A 17,679-nucleotide genomic window follows, 5' to 3' on the forward strand; every position below is an offset into this window, starting at 1 on the left:
CTAATGCTGTCACTCAGCTAGTTTTTACTCATGGTATCTTTGACCTTGTGTGTCAGAAACACAGTAAATTTACAATAAAAGTCTTTACGTAATTGGAATGATTGTCAGCCATGATCAACTGTTTTGAGTGTATTTTTTTTATCAATTTTATTTAGGTATAATTTACTTACAATAAACTGTACACATTTTAGGTGGGCAATATGATGAGTTTTGACAAAAGCATATAGCTGTGTAAGTATAACCACAATTATTAGAACATTTCTATCAACCAGAAAGTTCCCTTCTGCCCTCATGAAGTCAACCCCCTCCAGTAAGCCCTCCCCTCCCATCTCAGGCAACTGTGGTCTGTTTTCTGTATTGTAGACTGATCTGCCTTTTCTGGAATTCTTAGCAGTGTGTTTTGCTTAATGCAGAAGATGCGCTCTTGAAAATTGATGGTAAATCGATTTTTTTGTATAATGTTTTGTTACATTACAATTTTTGAGATGCTCAAATAAAGTTCAATTGGTATTATTCATATAACTTTTGGTTTTAAGTTTTTTGGCTTGTGTCCTCTGTAATAACATATCTTTATTGCATATAACTTAATATATAAAATAAACTCATGGTCCATTATTTTGTAAAGTAAATTATCCTTTATCTTTTTGTAGTTAAACTTATTGCTTTTTTTAAAGTTGATACTTTAAGAGATGAAAGACTGCAGATTCTTTTGTCATTAGAATTTAACTCCTTCCTTATTCCGCAGTTGTTACTCAATGGGCAGTTTAATGTTGCTCTGTAGAAGGCCATTTGCCTTGTCCTTATGCCCTCTTGCTCAGACCTCTGGGGATGGGAGAGTGAGGGTGGATAAAATAGCTCTTTACTTCATAACATTCTGTTCTTTGTGTCTCCTCTTACTCATACGTAGCCTATTCTAAAAGCATGCTGAAAAGTGTGGTTGATCTCATGGAGAAAATAGTTCTACCAGGATGAAATATTAGAACCCTTTTATGACTTTTTATCAAATGTACTGGATGTTGACTCCTTTATATAGGACAAAGTTAAAAATCCTTTGCATAACAGAATGAGTGGAATTTTCTGGTTTTGCCCAGAAAGGTTTTTGTATGTAGAATTTGTGCTGCTTCATTTATTTGTCATTTTGAAACTAGTTCTAAATAAAAGCCAAGCCCTATGAAATGTTTTTTCATATTTGCTCCACCAAACATATTTAAATTTCTGCTTAATTTGGAAACCCTATACTCACACAAAGACAAATAATCCTAATTTTAATTTATTATAGCAACACTTGGGTAACTGATGTTCTAATCAAATTCTTAAGTAATTGGCATTTTGGAGTGATAAATATGGATCTATTAAGAAATCCTGAAGATCTACATTTAAACACTGCCTCACCGAAGCCTTCAGACAAAACAAAACAAAACAAAACATGCTTCTGAAGTCAACTCGAGAGACAGTGTATGTGAGAGAGGGGAGTAAACAGCATTGTGATAAGAGCAACCAACCTGAGAACTTATACTTTATATGATTATTATTTTTATGAAAAGTAGTCTATCAATTCTTTTTTTTAAAGGAATGCTCAGATCATTTTTAGGGTTTCCTCATTTTAGGGGGATTGTCTTGAGAAGCCTAGATATATTCCATTCAACCTATACTGTGATGGCTTACACTTGGTCCTCTCTTCAGCAGGTTAAATCCAGTGGGAGAACAGACATAAATAATTACCTGTATTACAAAGGAAGCTGCATTAACTTTCTAAGGGTCGCACATAGAAAGTACAGGGGGAGGGAAAAATTCTGGCTCGAAGGTCAGAGAAGGCGTCATGAATGACACTATTTAAAATGGAATGATGAGTTCTATTAAAGTTTGTAGTTGTGGGTTTTTTTTTCTCATTTACAAAGTTGCTATTTATTTTAGGAAATTTGGAAAATCAGAGAAGCATTGAGAAAAAAATTCTAAAATTACCATTAGTATTTTCATAGCTATTTCTATTTTGGTATTTTCATAGGTATTCCATAGGTATTTCATTTTTAGATTTTTAAAAAAGATCTTATTTATTTATTCATTAGAGACACACAGAGAGAGGCAGAGACGTAGGCAGAAGAAGTAGGCTTTCCGCGGGGAGCCTGATGCGGGACTTGATCCCAGGACCCTGGCATCATGACCTGAGCTGAAGGCAGACTCTCAACCATTGAGCCACCAAGGTGTGCCTCATTTTTTAATTTCTTATCTGTATTTTGAATTGCTATTTTTTGTTTTGAATATTTCTCCGTGTCATTAAATATATTTCTGCAGTATAATTTTAAATGACTAGTAATTTGACTAATGCACAGATATAATGTAATTTATTTAACCACTGACTTATTGAAGACTTAGATTCTTTCTGCCTTTTATTATTATGAAAAATACTGTCAAAATTATTCTTGTGAACTTGGCTGGTTCTTGTCCTTAAATTACTTCCTATTTAGTTAAACTAATAACATTTACCCAGTCTAAAATTCTAATTGTTGTAAAAGGCCGATAGGAAAATACAGTGGTTTCTTACCCATTCTTTCCAATTCTTTTCTCTAGAGGCAACCATTTTTAAGCCTTTATCTGTTTGTTTTGGTTATTATATATCTGCATATTGCTTTATTACAGATACATATTTTTGTTTTGATTCATTTATTTTAGATATGGTTTGTTAACTTTATATTATGGTCTTTGAGGATTTTTCACCTTTCACTGCCATCTCACTTCCATATTCTCAAGATTGTTGGGTTACAACTTTTGGCTAACTCATTTTTAGTGTTACATTATTATACTATGCTGATATTTATAACTGAACGTTGTAATGAGCTGTGATGAAAATGTTCACTTCTGATTTTTTGTTTTTATTTTATTTTATTTTAAAGTTTTTTTTTTTTTTTTTTTTTTTTTTTTTTTTTTTTATGATAGTCACAGAGAGAGAGAGAGAGAGGCAGAGACACAGGCAGAGGGAGAAGCAGGCTCCATGCACCGGGAGCCTGATGTGGGATTCGATCCCGGGTCTCCAGGATCGTGCCCTGGGCCAAAGGCAGGCACCAAACCGCTGCGCCACCCAGGGATCCCGGATTTTTTGTTTTTAATGAAGTTAGTAATGCCAGGTTTTTGTTTGTGTTTGTGTGTGTGTGTCTTAGTTTCTTTGTTACTGTTACTTCTTTCTGTATCTTCTAGGAGCTTCTTTGATTTCCCATAAAATGAAGCACATCAGATAATTTCTTTCAGTTTTTTTCTTGAGTATATTTTTCCAAGAGAATTCTATTGTCAATCCATCCCATTTTCTAGATCTGCTCTCTTCCTGAGCTTTTTCTTTGCTGTTAAACTAGGAGCTCCTTTTGGCTTTTCCTGAATCTCATCTTGTCTTCTTTCTTGTCTTAATCTTACATGGTTGTGGTATATATCCTGTAGTAGTTTTCTGAGAAAGATTATGTGAGAGAAAAATATCTTTTTTTAATTTTCTCACTTGATTGATACTTTTGCCTAAATACGTTTTACATTGCAAATCACTTTCCTTCCAAAGTTTTGAAGGAATTAACATTGTCTTTCTCAGTTCTGAACATTCATGTTGGTTGGGATACCAATGATTGTTAACTGTATTAAAAAATATGTAGAGGGCTGTCTGGGTGGCTCAGTTGGTTAAGCGTCTGACTTTTGATTTTGGCTCAGGATACAATCTCAGGGTTGTGAGATTGAGCCCCATGTCTGGTTATGTGCTGAGCGTGGAGCCTGCTTAAGATTCTCTCTCCCTCTCTCCCTTTGCCCCTCCCTCCCTTGAATAAAAAAAAACTGGTAGTAGAATGCATAGGTGTCATGTATTTAAAATTTTTAAGGCTTTTAAAGATGGGGAAGATGAAAAAGGGATTCAAAGCAGAGGGACTGGCCAGACAGCAGAGTGTCCAATACTTTAGAGAATGAGGACATCTAGATCCTTGAAAAGAGTGTGATACAGAGTTGAAACAATGTAGATTGAGGCTTGGTAATAGATGGCTCATCACCTGGATCTTTGAATTTATTTTGTAGGCACTCTTTCACCCAGCTGTTATCAGCTGTATGAAGCCTTCCTTGACTTATGGTAGGCAAAATGAATTGACCTATGTTTTATCCTCTCTTAATCCTTTGTGCATGCACACACATGTATATGTGTGTATGTGTATGCTCATGCATGCTTGTGCACACACACACACACACACACACACACACAGACACACACACTTCATTTATTTTCTATGTGCCTGCCTCCCCTAGAATAAGTCTGTGGGTACCAGAGCAAGATAATTAGGTTTCTGTTAAAGAAGGCTCAACAGGTCAGTTCTTAATATTCATGGTAGTTGGGATGACATTGAAAACTGGAGGATGAAAGACAAATTAAAACAGAGAGAGAATAGAAGATTATTGCATTGTCTAGATTTGAAGAAATAAGACTCTGATGTAATAGTCTGCTCAGAGTGGGAGGGATATTACTTCAGTTATATTCTGATCATTCCCATGGGCCTAATCATTCTTTTTTTTTAAAATTTATTTATTTATGATAGTCACAGAGAGAGAGAGAGAGAGAGAGAGAGAGAGAGAGAGAGAGAGAGAGAGGCAGAGACACAGGCAGAGGGAGAAGCAGGCTCCATGCACCGGGAGCCCGACGTGGGATTCGATCCCGGGTCTCCAGGATCGCGCCCTGGGCCAAAGGCAGGCGCCAAACCGCTGTGCCACCCAGGGATCCTGGGCCTAATCATTCTTAATTTTGAGAATACTGTTTTGTGTTTGTGTACTTGTACACATTTTGCTTTAAAATCTTCTTCCCTTTTGGTTCCTTTGAGAATAGTCTGAAACATTTTTAACTCTTGCTTTTGTTATTTTTTCTTAGACCAGTGATGTTTTGGTTACACAGTTGATGCTTCATATTAATGAGGATTTGAAATATTGTCTTGATTTCATTTGGTTAAAGAAAAACACTACGTAATTTTAGATGAAAATAATTGATAAATATCTTATATTATCATTTATAGACATTTCATTCTGAGCAGTTTCATTGCCTAAGAACGTTAGAGACTGTTTCACCTTGACACTGTCTCACTTAAAAACATCATTGATGAGGTGGGTCTTTTTTATCATTAGATGAGGAATTTGAAGAACAGAAAGGTTAAGTGTTTGGTCCAAGATCATGCAGGTAGCAAATAGCAGACCAGGGGACATTTGTCTCTGGTTTATGTGTTTATTCATTATTAGGTGTATTTCTTTTCAACAATTATGGGAAAGACCTTAAGGGATATTAATCCTGTAAGTGACATCACGTGTTTATGGTATACATACCTCCCCATCATCAGGTGACTATTTTGTTTGCTAATTTCCTCTAGTGGATAATTTCTCAGATCTTTTTTTTTTTTTGGTCCTTCTTAAATTGCATACCCAGCATTGGACACTATCTTTCATAAATGAAAAAAAGATGGATCAATAGGAGATTATTATTTAGTTCTTTTTTCTTTCCTGTTTAGAAAATAACACTATTTTCATTGAAAAACTTACTGTACTCATTAAGACAAATTGGTGTCCTTGTTTAATGTGTGCGATTGATAAAGTTTGATATTCTTTACTTTTTATACTGCCTTATACTATTCTTTCACAAACTGCCAGAGCCTCTCCACTGCTGTTTCTCCTCCGTGGTATCTTTGCCATGAAGGAAGTCACAACATGTTTCTTCCCGAACACCCCACAGTTTGGGATTCTAGGAGATATTTTGCAGGACTCCAGCAAGTTGTTACAGTCAGTGTCTTCAAGAGACAGTGCAGTAGGCAGAGAGCCGCAGTCAAGACACCTGTAGAGATCAGCACACCTGCCCCCAAGCAAAAGACAGTAATTAGTTGCTTATATTCCCTTGCAAACTTCTCCAGTTTTGTTGCACATGAAACGCGGAGATCACAGCACACTGTCATGAGCTCCGCACTGTTGGAGTTGTTTATGCCCATTCAATTTTTAATGTTCCTATAAGACATTTTGATGGGAACCCTGAGCCTAAAGGGATTTGCATGCTTGATCAAACCTGTGATGATTTAAATATAGAAATAAAGAGAAACCTTTGGATTACATTGACTGTTAACTTTTGGGACAACGTTAGTGGAAAACATTAACATGATACTTGAGGCAAAGTTATTTTTGATCAACATTCACAACTTTTTGGTTTCTTGACAGCAGGTATAGCTTCAGTAAATCTAAACAAGTTCTTTAATGCTTATAAATCCAAGCGCATGTGGATATCTGGATGGCAGGATCTGAATATTTTAAAAGATGATTTTATACCAACCACTTATATTGAAATTGAACTACTCTCAAGTCCCAATATTTCAGTCCTACCACTTTGGCACATGTAGTTTATATTATTAAAAAAGATGACAGGTGATTGAATTTTAGTAAAATACAGTAGTGTATAAGAATTGGATATATTGCGGCCAAAGAAATTTATTACTCAATGCACTTGGAAGTTTTTTCATACCATTGTTTTATTTACTATTTCTTTTTCTTTTCTTTTCTTTTAAAGTAAAGTCAGTGTGGTGCTCTAACTCATGACCCCGACCGAGATCAAGAGTTGCATGATCCATCTGCTAAGCTAGCCAGGTGCCCCCATATTATTGTTTTAATTTCAACACTGTATTTGTCCTAGGTAGTATGTGGGTTAAAACCTGGTGTTTTACCAAAATATATATATATGTATATGTATATGTGTGTGAGAGAGAAAGAGAAATAAAAATTTAAAAAGCTAGTGTTTTACCAAGTGACTGTTGATGTAGCTTTTAACTCAGGAATTCAGTTCTTTGATAATGTAAGTTATTAATAAACAACTTCACTAAGATACATTACTGATTCTTAAATATATTTAGTATGAAAAATGCTATAATTTTTAATACAGCAAATTCAGTTCACATGTATTCTGAACAAAACTAACTGCAGCATCTTTTCAGCATACTGTGGTGAACATACATGCTTCTTACATTGGTTCTTAGAAACAAACAGGCATTATGGAATTGCCAGATTATGGTGAGCTAAAGAACATGTTATACGGCCCTGAACTATCATTGACAGAATTGGAAACCTGAGTTGCTGGTGAACTCAGCCCATTGTGCCTCACCTTTTCCTTCATTAATACATGCATAGAATCTTCCAGTGAGGGTAGTGGTTTCTCAGTGTAGTGGTTCATTAGTTTGTTGGCAAAAGAAAAATGACCCGAATGATATAAATGTCCACAAGCTTAACCTCTAAATTGTATATTTGCATGACTTTCTTAGCCATGAGTAAGCCTAAATGGGGATGGAACTGGGGAAGCTCTGCTTGGGAGCTGAGGATTGTGGGGCTAGCATGAATAGAGTTCCTCTTACATGTTGTATGTGGAACATTTTGGCTAGCTTATACCTCATCGACTTTCAGGAATTTCATAAAAGTCATTCCTAAGAAATGGTCTGTCTCTAGTGGCCTTCAGAATTCCTAATCACCTCATGTAAAAGTCGCATAAAATATTTGCAGTGTGCTTCTTAGATAAATACTCCATGTGCCCTGGGTCGGTATCTTATTTATCTATTTATCCTTTGATGTCTAACTAATGTGATCAGTCAGTGTTGGTTGGATTAGCGAATGATTGAAAATAGTGTGTAACACCTACGAATGGCCTTTGGAACATACTATCTATAGTAAAGGGTGGATCATAACACTTTTAGCAATAGAAATGACTTTTTCTCCTGCCCTTTTTTTTTCCCCCTCTCAGTATACTCATAGGTCAATTTTTCTTTTTTTTCTTTAGAATAAGTACCAGTGATTTGCCTTCAACTTTACCTTTTTATTATCAGTGCATCCAAAATACTCTGAAAAAAAATATAGTTTTACTATGCTAACGCTAAATTCTTTTTACTCCAAGTCACAGTCTGGATCCAGTTAGCTTGCTTAGCTTTGTTTCCTACTGTTCTGTATCCTTTGTTTCTACCCCTGTTGCAGGACAGACTTTTCACCATGTTTCAGGATAAGCCACACTTCCTTCAGCCTCATGCCCTGGTCTGAGCTCTAATCTCATGAACTCCTGAGTTACTTCTGTTTTTGACTCACCAGTTTAGAATTAAGCCATGTGTTCCTATGTTTTGTAAAATGTGTGTCTCTGTGTAGTTTGTAACTTCATTATTATGATTTTTAAATTTTAAAAATTTTAATTTTTTCATTTCTGGCATATGACATTACTTTGTAGTCACTCAGTGAAGCTGTACATACTAGTTAATCTCTAGCTTTATTATAGGAAAATAAACTTGCAAAGAAAGTGAGAAAGATGGAGAGAGACATACGGGGGTGAAGGAAGGAGAGAAGATAGGGAAGAGAAGAAAGGAAGCAGAGAAGGAAGAAAGGGAGGGAGAGGGGACGAGCATATTTTGTGAAATAGGGAAAGAGCAATGGTTTTGGATTTGAAAAATGAGCTTAAATTTGATTCTGCTTATTCCCTTTGTAATCTTGGATAAGTTTAATAGTTTTTGGGTTTAAATGATATTAATACCTACATGGTAAGCTTATTGTAAGGGTTAAATTACGTAATGTATGTAACGTGCTTATTAGCATGTTGAGTGGACGTTAGCCAACTCTCTTCTTTTTCCAAGTGAGGAAAGTAAGGTGTAGAGAGCTGACCAAGGGTTATAGATATAGCCAGTAAATTGTGGAGAGAGGATTGAAACCCACATTTTTCTTCCTTTTAAGCAGCAAGTTTCCAATTGCTCCTCTGCCTTTCGGCTAAGATCAAGTATAAAGCATTGTTTTTAAACATTAGTGTACATCAGAATTCCCTAAAGTCTCCTCAAAATATGTATTGCTGAGGCTCAGCCTGCAGTTTCCAGTTCAATAGGTCTGAGATGGGACCTGAGAATTAGCATTTCTAACAAGTTCCCAGCTGCTGCTGGTCCAGGGACCCATACCTTGAGACCCACTGCTCTATAGCTGTTATTTCTTCACCCTAGCTGGACATCAGAAATCATTTAGGGATTACTAAAATTCTAAAGATTACTGATGAAACTGGAATCTATGGTTATAGGCCTAAATATCAGCTTTTTAATTTTTGTTTTATTATTATTTTGTAAACCCTCCAGGTGATTCTAATGTGCAGCCAGAGTAAGGAACATGGCCCTGCCTAAAGCTAGACTCTGCAATTTTCCATTAGAATGAGGTACCAAGCAAAGCGCTGGCCTTGAACACCTCCTGGGTGCTCAGTGATGCAAGGCCACAGTAGTGTGTTGTTTTTGCCCTGTGATGTTTTAAAACAATTGCTCCAGCCTAGGATCTTTTATTATTTTACCTATTCTAATTATTTGTGTGTATTGTTTGCATTTTTCCATCCAGTTTCACTGTCCAATAATGTGTTCTGAACACCTTCATTAATCTCTAGGGTAGATTTTATGTTAACATCCAGGGGAAGCAACTGTTTAGCAATAGTCAAAGTATAAAGTAGATAAAGGAATGCATCTAATATTTAAGAAAGCAATCACTTGAGCAACTTATTGTACTTCTAGAATTCTGATTATGAGTTTGTTCTTTTTTTCTGAGATGCTGTTGGAAACCTTATGTTTTTACTGTTGTTTGGAACAGTTTGGCTGTTGTTTGGAACAGATAATGATAGTTTTGCACTCAGGAGTACATAAGTAAAAATGCAGTAGATTAATTGGTAAAAGAGTCATTTATTCTGTTATATGATTCAGTCAATATAAATATATACAAACCAAGACATGAAATCATTTACTGGATAAAGTGGCAAAATACTGGATTATGTGGCAAAATACCACATAATTTCATTAACCTTTAAGCAATGAAATTATAAATCCCCATGCAAATGATTAAGGTTATCATTGCCTATCACCCCCTTTTGATACCTACAGACTGTTAATTCCTCTCTGTCCTGCTGAGTCTTATTAAAACTTCTGAGTGATGTACTTTTATTAAAAGGTTTAGAATTTACCAATTTAAAGCACTTGCTTCACACTATCACCTCTAATTTAACTAGGCCATTAAACACCGTATTTTGCAAAGCGGAAAAAGTCAATAGCTGTTTCTTTAAAAAAATAATAAATTGAAATGAATTTTAAACTCTGCTTGGAGGTGAGCAACTGCTATATACTACTAGGTCTTTTGATAGTTGATTTGTTCCTTTAGTATGCAAATTTTAGGTTTACAAAGATCTACTGCTTTTATTTAAGAAATATGCCTGGAGGCTAGATTGGTAAGCTTTAGGGAGATATCTAGTTTGGTGTGAAATAAATAGTTGTTAAAGGATCACATGAATTGGGTCCCAGAAGATAAAGAGTAGAGCTGAGACAGATTGAGAAAAACTGACTGTATTTCATTTCATTTGGCTAAAAATACCACTAAATTAAAAATGAAGGCAATGAATGATGGCAACACAAAGGGAATTAAGGCGAATGAGCCTTTTTTTTTTTTTGGTAGATTTTGTGGAAAGTTCTGACTAGCAAGAAGTTTAAAGGAAAGGGCCTACTACATCCCTGACTAAAGATGTTTACTCATCATTTTGGAAGTCTAGACTCTAGAGCTTTAGAGTTTTGGGAGAGAAGACACTTCGTCAAGGAGAAAGGAATGGGTTATTCCCCTGGCTCAGTCTGCTGCATCACTTCCGGTCAGTGAGAGGACAGATGTCATAGAACATCCTCACATTCAAAAGAAAAGGACTGAGAGTTGCCCTCTTAGGTTGGAATTACAGGTAATCTGGTTTGTAAGTTTAAAGCAAATGGTGTAATAGTTACACTTTTAGGTGTGGGAAGCTTTATAGCATCGATCTTCTGCATCTCTGATTTTCAAGTGGATTTTGGAGAAAATAAACTTAGAAATTATAAAATGTATTTCTATATTTTATAGAAATATAATCCTCTTTTTTTCTTTTTTTGAGTGCTTTTATCTGCCTTTTTGGATGTTTTTAAGGACTCTGGCTCTCAGAGATAGAATATTTGAACAACATCAGTAGCAGTTAAAATGTCCTTTGTTCATTGGTGTGTGTTGTGTATCTCTGGTGGTGGATAGTGAGGTGTGGAGAACGGGGGTGAAGATGATGTGTGAAGATGGAATGCTAGTCTTTTATTGAGGCTGGAAGTCCACAGCCCTTTTTCCATCAAGGACCCTCTCTATACAGGTATATATGCATAAATAAATAGATTTCCTTACCTTTTCCTATTCAGCATCATTTTATTTATTTTTATTTTGGACTTTAAGGTTATCTTAAAAACTTTTGAATAGTCACTGTGTTTACTGGATTCAAATTCAAAAAGCGAAAATGGCAATGACATCTCTCTCTTATGTCCCTTAATACTTTCTTTATACACATGTAATCAGTGTGTGTGTGTATATGTGTGTGTATTTCTAGACACATGTAGACCTATATTATCTATTTATTTATTTTTGTTCATATGTTGATTTATCTACTTACCTTGTGAACATTGTATTTTGGAAGTTTTTTTAAAAATGCCAAACTGTACCTAAAAATATAGGCTATATAGCCTTATCCAGGTAGGAGTCCGTCCTTCCTTCCTCCCTCCCTCCCACCCTTCCTTCCTTCTTTCCTTCCTTCCTTCCTTCCTTCCTTCCTTCCTTCCTTCCTTCCTTCCTTCCTTCTTTTCTTTTTAAAGGTTTTATTTCTCTATTTGAGGGAGAATGGGAGAGAGAGCATGAATGTTGGTGAGGGGCAGAAGGAGAAGCAAACTCCCCGCAGAGCAGGGTGCCTGATGTGGGCTTGATCCCAGGACCCTGGGATCATGACCTGAGCCAAAGGCAGACCCCCAACTGACTGAGCCACCCAGGTGCCCCATGTATTATTCCTATTAGCTTTTTCTAAACATTGAAATTAATTTAAGATCTGTCCTAACCCCACTCCCCTGTATTTTGTGAAGCAGAATTACATGTGAGTCCCTGGGAGGTTCCATGGGTATGTGTCAGGTTCCGCCTTTGCTCTGTAGCCTTAGTGGGCATGTGGTGTTTCTGAAGCCCTTACTGTTTTTACGTCCACACAGTAATGCTTTTTTGTTCTTGAGGAATTTTCATTTGTATGTGCTAGGCTCAGAGCAGATTCCTTTGTGTTTTTTTTTTTTCCTTATTACATCCTTATAGTCTCCTCTGCTCACCTAGTTTTACTTCTAAATTTCCATTTTCTGTGAGCTTTAATATTTGTATTCATATTTGTTTTATTTAATTTGACTTTTTATTTTTCCTGATCTTAGTTGAGTGTATAATTTTGAGTGTTGGGAACCATCTGAGGCCATTTTCTTCTTTTAAATTTTACTTCTCTCGAGTTAGCAAAAGGGACTGATTGGAAGTATGGGATCTAGAGCTAGATTGCTGGGATTGTGGCCTAAGAACATGACCTTGGGCAAGTTACTTCTTTCTGCTTTAGGTTTCTTATTTTGTTCAATGGGGTGTAGCAATTTCATCTCTTTTAGAGATATGATGATTAAATTATATAACAGTTGCATAGTGCCTATCAAATGTTAGCTATTTGTATTTTTATGATATAGTTGTGATTATATTTGATTTTTATGGGATATAATTTAGCACTTTTAACATTAAAACTTTAAATATATTTGTATATATTTTAAGAAACCTTATAAATCTTCATTCTAGGATATAGCTTTCTGTTTTAAACACTAAGAATGAATCTATAAGCTATCAAGATAAAATAGTAAGTTTTGAATGTGAGGGTGATTTGAGTATAAAGAAAAACCAAAATCAATTCTCTTTCCTTCCCTTGTTGGTTGAGAATAGTGTGTATTTTTTTTTCATTGTGTGTGTGTGTGTGTGTGTGTGTGTACAGCAGTGCTGTTCAATAGAATTGTAATGCAATAATTTAAAGTTTTCTAGTAGCCACATTAAACAGATGAAAAGAAATAAGTTTAATTAATTTTATTAATACATTTTATTTAAGCCTATATATCTAAATTATTATCATTTCAACATGTAACCAATATAAGATTATTGAGCTATTTTACGTTCTTATTTTTCCATTAAGTCTTTTAAATCTATTGTGTATATTCCCCTTATAGCACATTTCCATGTCCAACAGGCATATGTGGCTAGTGGTTACAGTATTAACACGGTTAGACTCTATAAACCACCTTAAAATTTGTCCTCTTAGGTTAGGGAGGGTTTTATGCTATTTTATAACAATTGATAAAACCAGATGCATCTAATAGGCTGACAGAAGTGATAAGTTTGTAGTGTGAAGAGAGCAATGGGAGAGGTTTGGATTTGGGAGTGATCAGCAGATATATAGATGATAATTGAAATCTTGAAGTCAAGGACAGAATAATAATAACCCTAAGGGTAAAGCTCTAAGGAATTCTTGGAAAAGGAGCCAGGTTAAAATAGGGAAAACATCCTATAGACTGGAGGAGAACTGCAAGATGGGGACACCTTGGAAACCAATGTGAGGAAGTTTCAAGGAAGCATGGTGGGCAAGACTGCCCAATGCCACAGTCTAGTGGAGTGAGGAGTGAAAGTAGGTAATTATTAACAAACCTTAGCAATGGCTATTTCAGTAGAGTGATGGCTTAGGAAGCCACGATGTAGTAGTTCAGACTTCATGGGAGTTCAAATGAAGGCAGTGGGTCTGTATTGTTGTTTTATGAAGCTTGGAAGAGTAGTTGGTAGTGCTGAAAGAAGTTGCTAGGGGAAGGAGCCAATGGAGAGAAAAAGGTTGAAGGTAGAGGAAAAGGAGAATGAAGGAGTGAGTTTTTAGAAAAGGCACGAATGAATAGGGTTCAGTACACGGGCAGAGGAATTAGTTATGGAACATAAGAGACTGAATTACAAAATCGGAGTGAAAACATTATGAGACAGGAGAATTTGTATATGATAGAGTGGGGTCTTTGTTGTAGGCAACGGTTAGTTTAAGTTGCAGACAGCTAGCTAGTTTAAGCAAAAAGGGATATGTTATACACTACTTAATTTCCAAAAGTGCCAAGGAATTAACCTTGACTATTACTATAAAGCTAGGAATAGTACAAGCCAAGGAAAACCTCCATTTCTACTATTTTAGTAGATTCACTTGCTATTTGGAACCCATGGTACGAGAGATCATTTAATAGACTAGCTGATAGCCCCACAAGAACAAAATGCCTTCACTGCAAAATTTGATCTCATTTGAGTAAGTCAAGGTCAGCACCTTGACTTACTCACTTCTATTTTCTAAGGTCCCAGATGGATTTTTCTGATAGTTTGAGTCTGGGTCCTTACATGATGCAAATGCATCTGAGAAATGGAGTTTTTAGCTTGGAAGGTCCTATTGTAGAGGAAGCTAGAGAGCATGCTAGAAGTTGAGAGCAGCCTAGGTGGTTCTGACTCTGATCTGTCATAAATTGAAGTCAAGATTGACCCAGGGCAACAGTCACCTGAAGATTTGAGCAGCCTGGGTGATCCACCTACAAGGTGCCTCACACATAAGCCTGTTTAGTTGATTCTGGCTATTTGGCAAGAAGCTATGTGGACTGCTCCATAGAGCTGTTTGTTCTCATGATGTGGAACTGACTTTACCAAATGAGCGATCCAATAGAGCAAGGAGCTAGCTGTAACGCTTTTTAGGACCTAGCCTCAGAAGTCAAGAAACCATCAGTTCCAGGGCATTCTGGTTTTGTTCAAACCAAACTTCATGCAGTGAGAAAGAATTATAAAAGTCATGAATTTCATGGGGTGAGGATTTGGGGGCCGTTTTGGAAGTTGGCTATCATGTCTCTACACTGCCTGCCTTCTTTAACAGCAGAAATTGATCAAATTTGTCTGTAGAAGAGAAAAATGATTTGAAAAACAAAAAACAAAAAACAACAACAACAGAATGGAACCTGCCAAGAATTTGGATAGTATGTGGTTCTGTGTTACATCTTAAGGTTACAAAGTGCACAGCATCTGCCAGTTTTCTAAAAGATTCAGAAATGCTGTTTAGTTACTTGTTCTCAGGCTTTCTCCTCTCAAGGCAGAGAGTGTATCATAAAATCATAACTCAGTCTAGGTGTATGTGTTTTGATGTTTGGAGATAATGAGGTTGTGATACTTTGTCTTCCAGAATAGCTCTCCTGTCCTCGTCTCTGAAATGAAGAGGTTGGATTAGCTGTCCCTATGGTCCTTTCTCAGTCTCCATTCCCTAAGACCCTGACTAACTTTGAGAATTGGAGTGAACATCCCTGTGACATACTAGATAGACGTAGGCCATTCTCCTATGCCTCGGTCACATCATCTTATTTCTTTCATATCATGTATTGAAATGAGATTGCTGATGTATATGTCCCCCTGCATCCTTCCTCCCCTTCCCAAAATTAAACTCCTGTCTTGTTCACTGCTGAAATCCTAACAATCAGGGCAATGCCTGGTAGATGCTCAGGGGTGAATGTCAAAATAAATTATTTTTCTAGAAAATATCCTACAAGATCATTATTTGTAATAAGTCGTCTCAAAAGTTTTGTTTTGTTTTCTCCTTTTTACTTGATTTATATCTTCTCAGCCTTTCCCTTATCTTTTTTATCCTTTAAATTTTTTATTTTTTTTCCTTTTCTCTTTTGGTGACACTCCAGCTCAGGATTCTTTCTACAGCTGTGAATGTTTTAGTCTTATTCAGAGTTGGTGCCTGGAAGGTTTTCCATCTTGAGTTCTTTCTGATATGGGTTATTCGGACTCTGTGACTACTGTTAAAGATAATTCTTTTAGGGCAGCCCTGGTGACTCAGCGGTTTAGTGCCACCTTCACCCCAGGGCCTGATCCTGAAGACTCGGGATCGAGTCCCATGTCGGGCTCCCTGCATGGAGCCTGCTTCTCCCTCTGCTGTGTCTCTGCCTCTCTCTTTCTCTGTGTCTCTCATGAATTTTTTTTTTTTTAAGATAATTCTTTTAAGAGATTCACTTAGCAATCCTGTGATTTTCTGCTATGGATACTGTTTGGGAGCCACATTTCTTATTGCTTTGCTAGCCCTTCCTTATTGTGTGTCTTATAGGGTCCTTTTTGGGTGAGTTACTGTTAGTTTTGAGCCTGTGAATATTGATGAACCTAAGGGTTCTGACTTTAATATATACAGAACAGGAAAGTCACAATATCCACCCTTGGGTATATGGTAGGATTTTGCTCTCTTCACTGTGCATGGCTTGCAGAGAACACAAGGCTGTGTAAATTAAGTAACAATTTGAACCTGATATAATGCTCCCTGAGAAAGTAGTTCTTAAGGTATTCACCCCAGATACAGAAGTGTCTGTGTACCTCCATTGTTTCCCTCAGAACCAGACTGATCATCCATATGCATTCCAGCCTGTCTCTGGGATCTCGAACTGTCCTCAGCAGAGGTTCATGACAGTTTTTCTGGATTATGGAACTTTTTGCAAACCTGACAAACTATTAACCTTATCTCCAGAGAGACATCCATTCGCATAACTCCACAAATTTTACATATATGGTTCAGAAGTGCATAGACTCCTAAAGTTCATCCATGTACCAAGGTTAATAAGGACCTTGAATCTGAATTCTTCTTCTTGTTTTTGAGTTAGAATTGATTTGGGAAACCATGGAAAGATTGTGGGGGAAGAAAAAGCTCTTATTAGTTAAGACTCAAAACATCTCCCTTTCCTTAGAGGTTCTCCCCCCATCTTGGAATATCCAGTACTCAGACTACTAAGTCATTCAAGTAAACTTATCCAGGTCAGGATTCAGAATTCAGGCTAGGCTTATTTTGAAGATAACATCATATGTCCTTTGATCTCACAGGTACCTCTGCATCAGTCAGATTGGATATATGTGGAGAGAAATCAGTACATCTGGATCATCAGGTAAGCAAATGGGACTTTATTTTAATTTCTCCATCGATTCAGTCCTCTGTCAGTCTGCAGCCATTTCCTCTCATCTTTCTCTACTGCAGTATGGGTCAGTGAGATGATAAATATTTCTAAAGAGGAGAAAGCAGCCATTCTTAAGTTTTGCCAGATTACTTCGTCTGCTGCTTGAAGTCAGATTTCTTTATTTTAATTTTATCTCATTATTATTTCATATATTCACACTTCTATAGCGGATAAAAATTCCCTGCTCTTCTTTTTATGTATATACTTTGGAGAGTTGTGGACAGCTCTCATATTGTTCCTTGGTTGTCAGCCAAGTTATACACATTTAACTCCTTTAATCTTTCTTTGTAATTCAGTCAGCTTGGCTGCTTTTTCTAGATTTTCCCTTATTTCATCTGCATCATTAATAAACAGAAAAAGCATGTTATCATCTAGCTTCTTCTACACCTTTCATTCTTTTTACTTTCCAGTTTTGCGTCAGATTCTTTGTTGAACTAAAGCCAGCCAGACATCATTCTTTGGACCACTTTGGCAAGACATGAATGACTTGCCTACAACTATCAGTGTCCCCTGCAGTAATAACATCAACGGTATATCCCAGACGAAAGGAAGGAAATGTGAAAGGAGAACAGTGAGGAGCAAAATAATGCATTTGTCGATTCTATGGCAGACCGGCCCTTGCCACCCAGAGGAAATCATTGTACCTGAAACCCGTATTACAGGTTTTGTCCTCCCCAAGTATTGTGCACGGCACTAATTTGAATAATCAGGGAAGCATGCACTGTGCACTGTTTGCAATTTGGCCACCATTCTCCCTTGGTTTCTTTTCCGCATTCTCACTCTCCCACCG

The 17,679-nt window shown here is 36.6% G+C and overlaps 1 protein-coding gene across 8 annotated transcripts in view; it reads left to right on the plus strand.

The window, feature by feature from the left end:
* LOC129514591 (glycosyltransferase-like domain-containing protein 1) overlaps positions 1 to 17,679 on the plus strand; it is a 388,336-nt gene that overhangs the window by 81,929 nt on the left and 288,728 nt on the right. For 4 of the 8 annotated variants that reach the window (XM_055333308.1, XM_055333313.1, XM_055333309.1 and 1 more), the window contains exon 2: positions 16,759 to 16,820. The gene's annotated coding sequence lies outside the window, so the exon portion shown is untranslated. Of the gene's footprint in view, positions 1 to 2,066; positions 2,202 to 16,758; positions 16,821 to 17,299; positions 17,552 to 17,679 lie in introns of all 8 variants that reach the window. The other 4 variants (XM_055333312.1, XM_055333311.1, XM_055333306.1 and 1 more) reach the window with 2 other exon arrangements.

Source organism: Nyctereutes procyonoides, unplaced genomic scaffold (assembly GCF_905146905.1).
Source record: "Nyctereutes procyonoides isolate TBG_1078 unplaced genomic scaffold, NYPRO_anot_genome, whole genome shotgun sequence".
Taxonomy (NCBI): domain Eukaryota; kingdom Metazoa; phylum Chordata; class Mammalia; order Carnivora; family Canidae; genus Nyctereutes; species Nyctereutes procyonoides.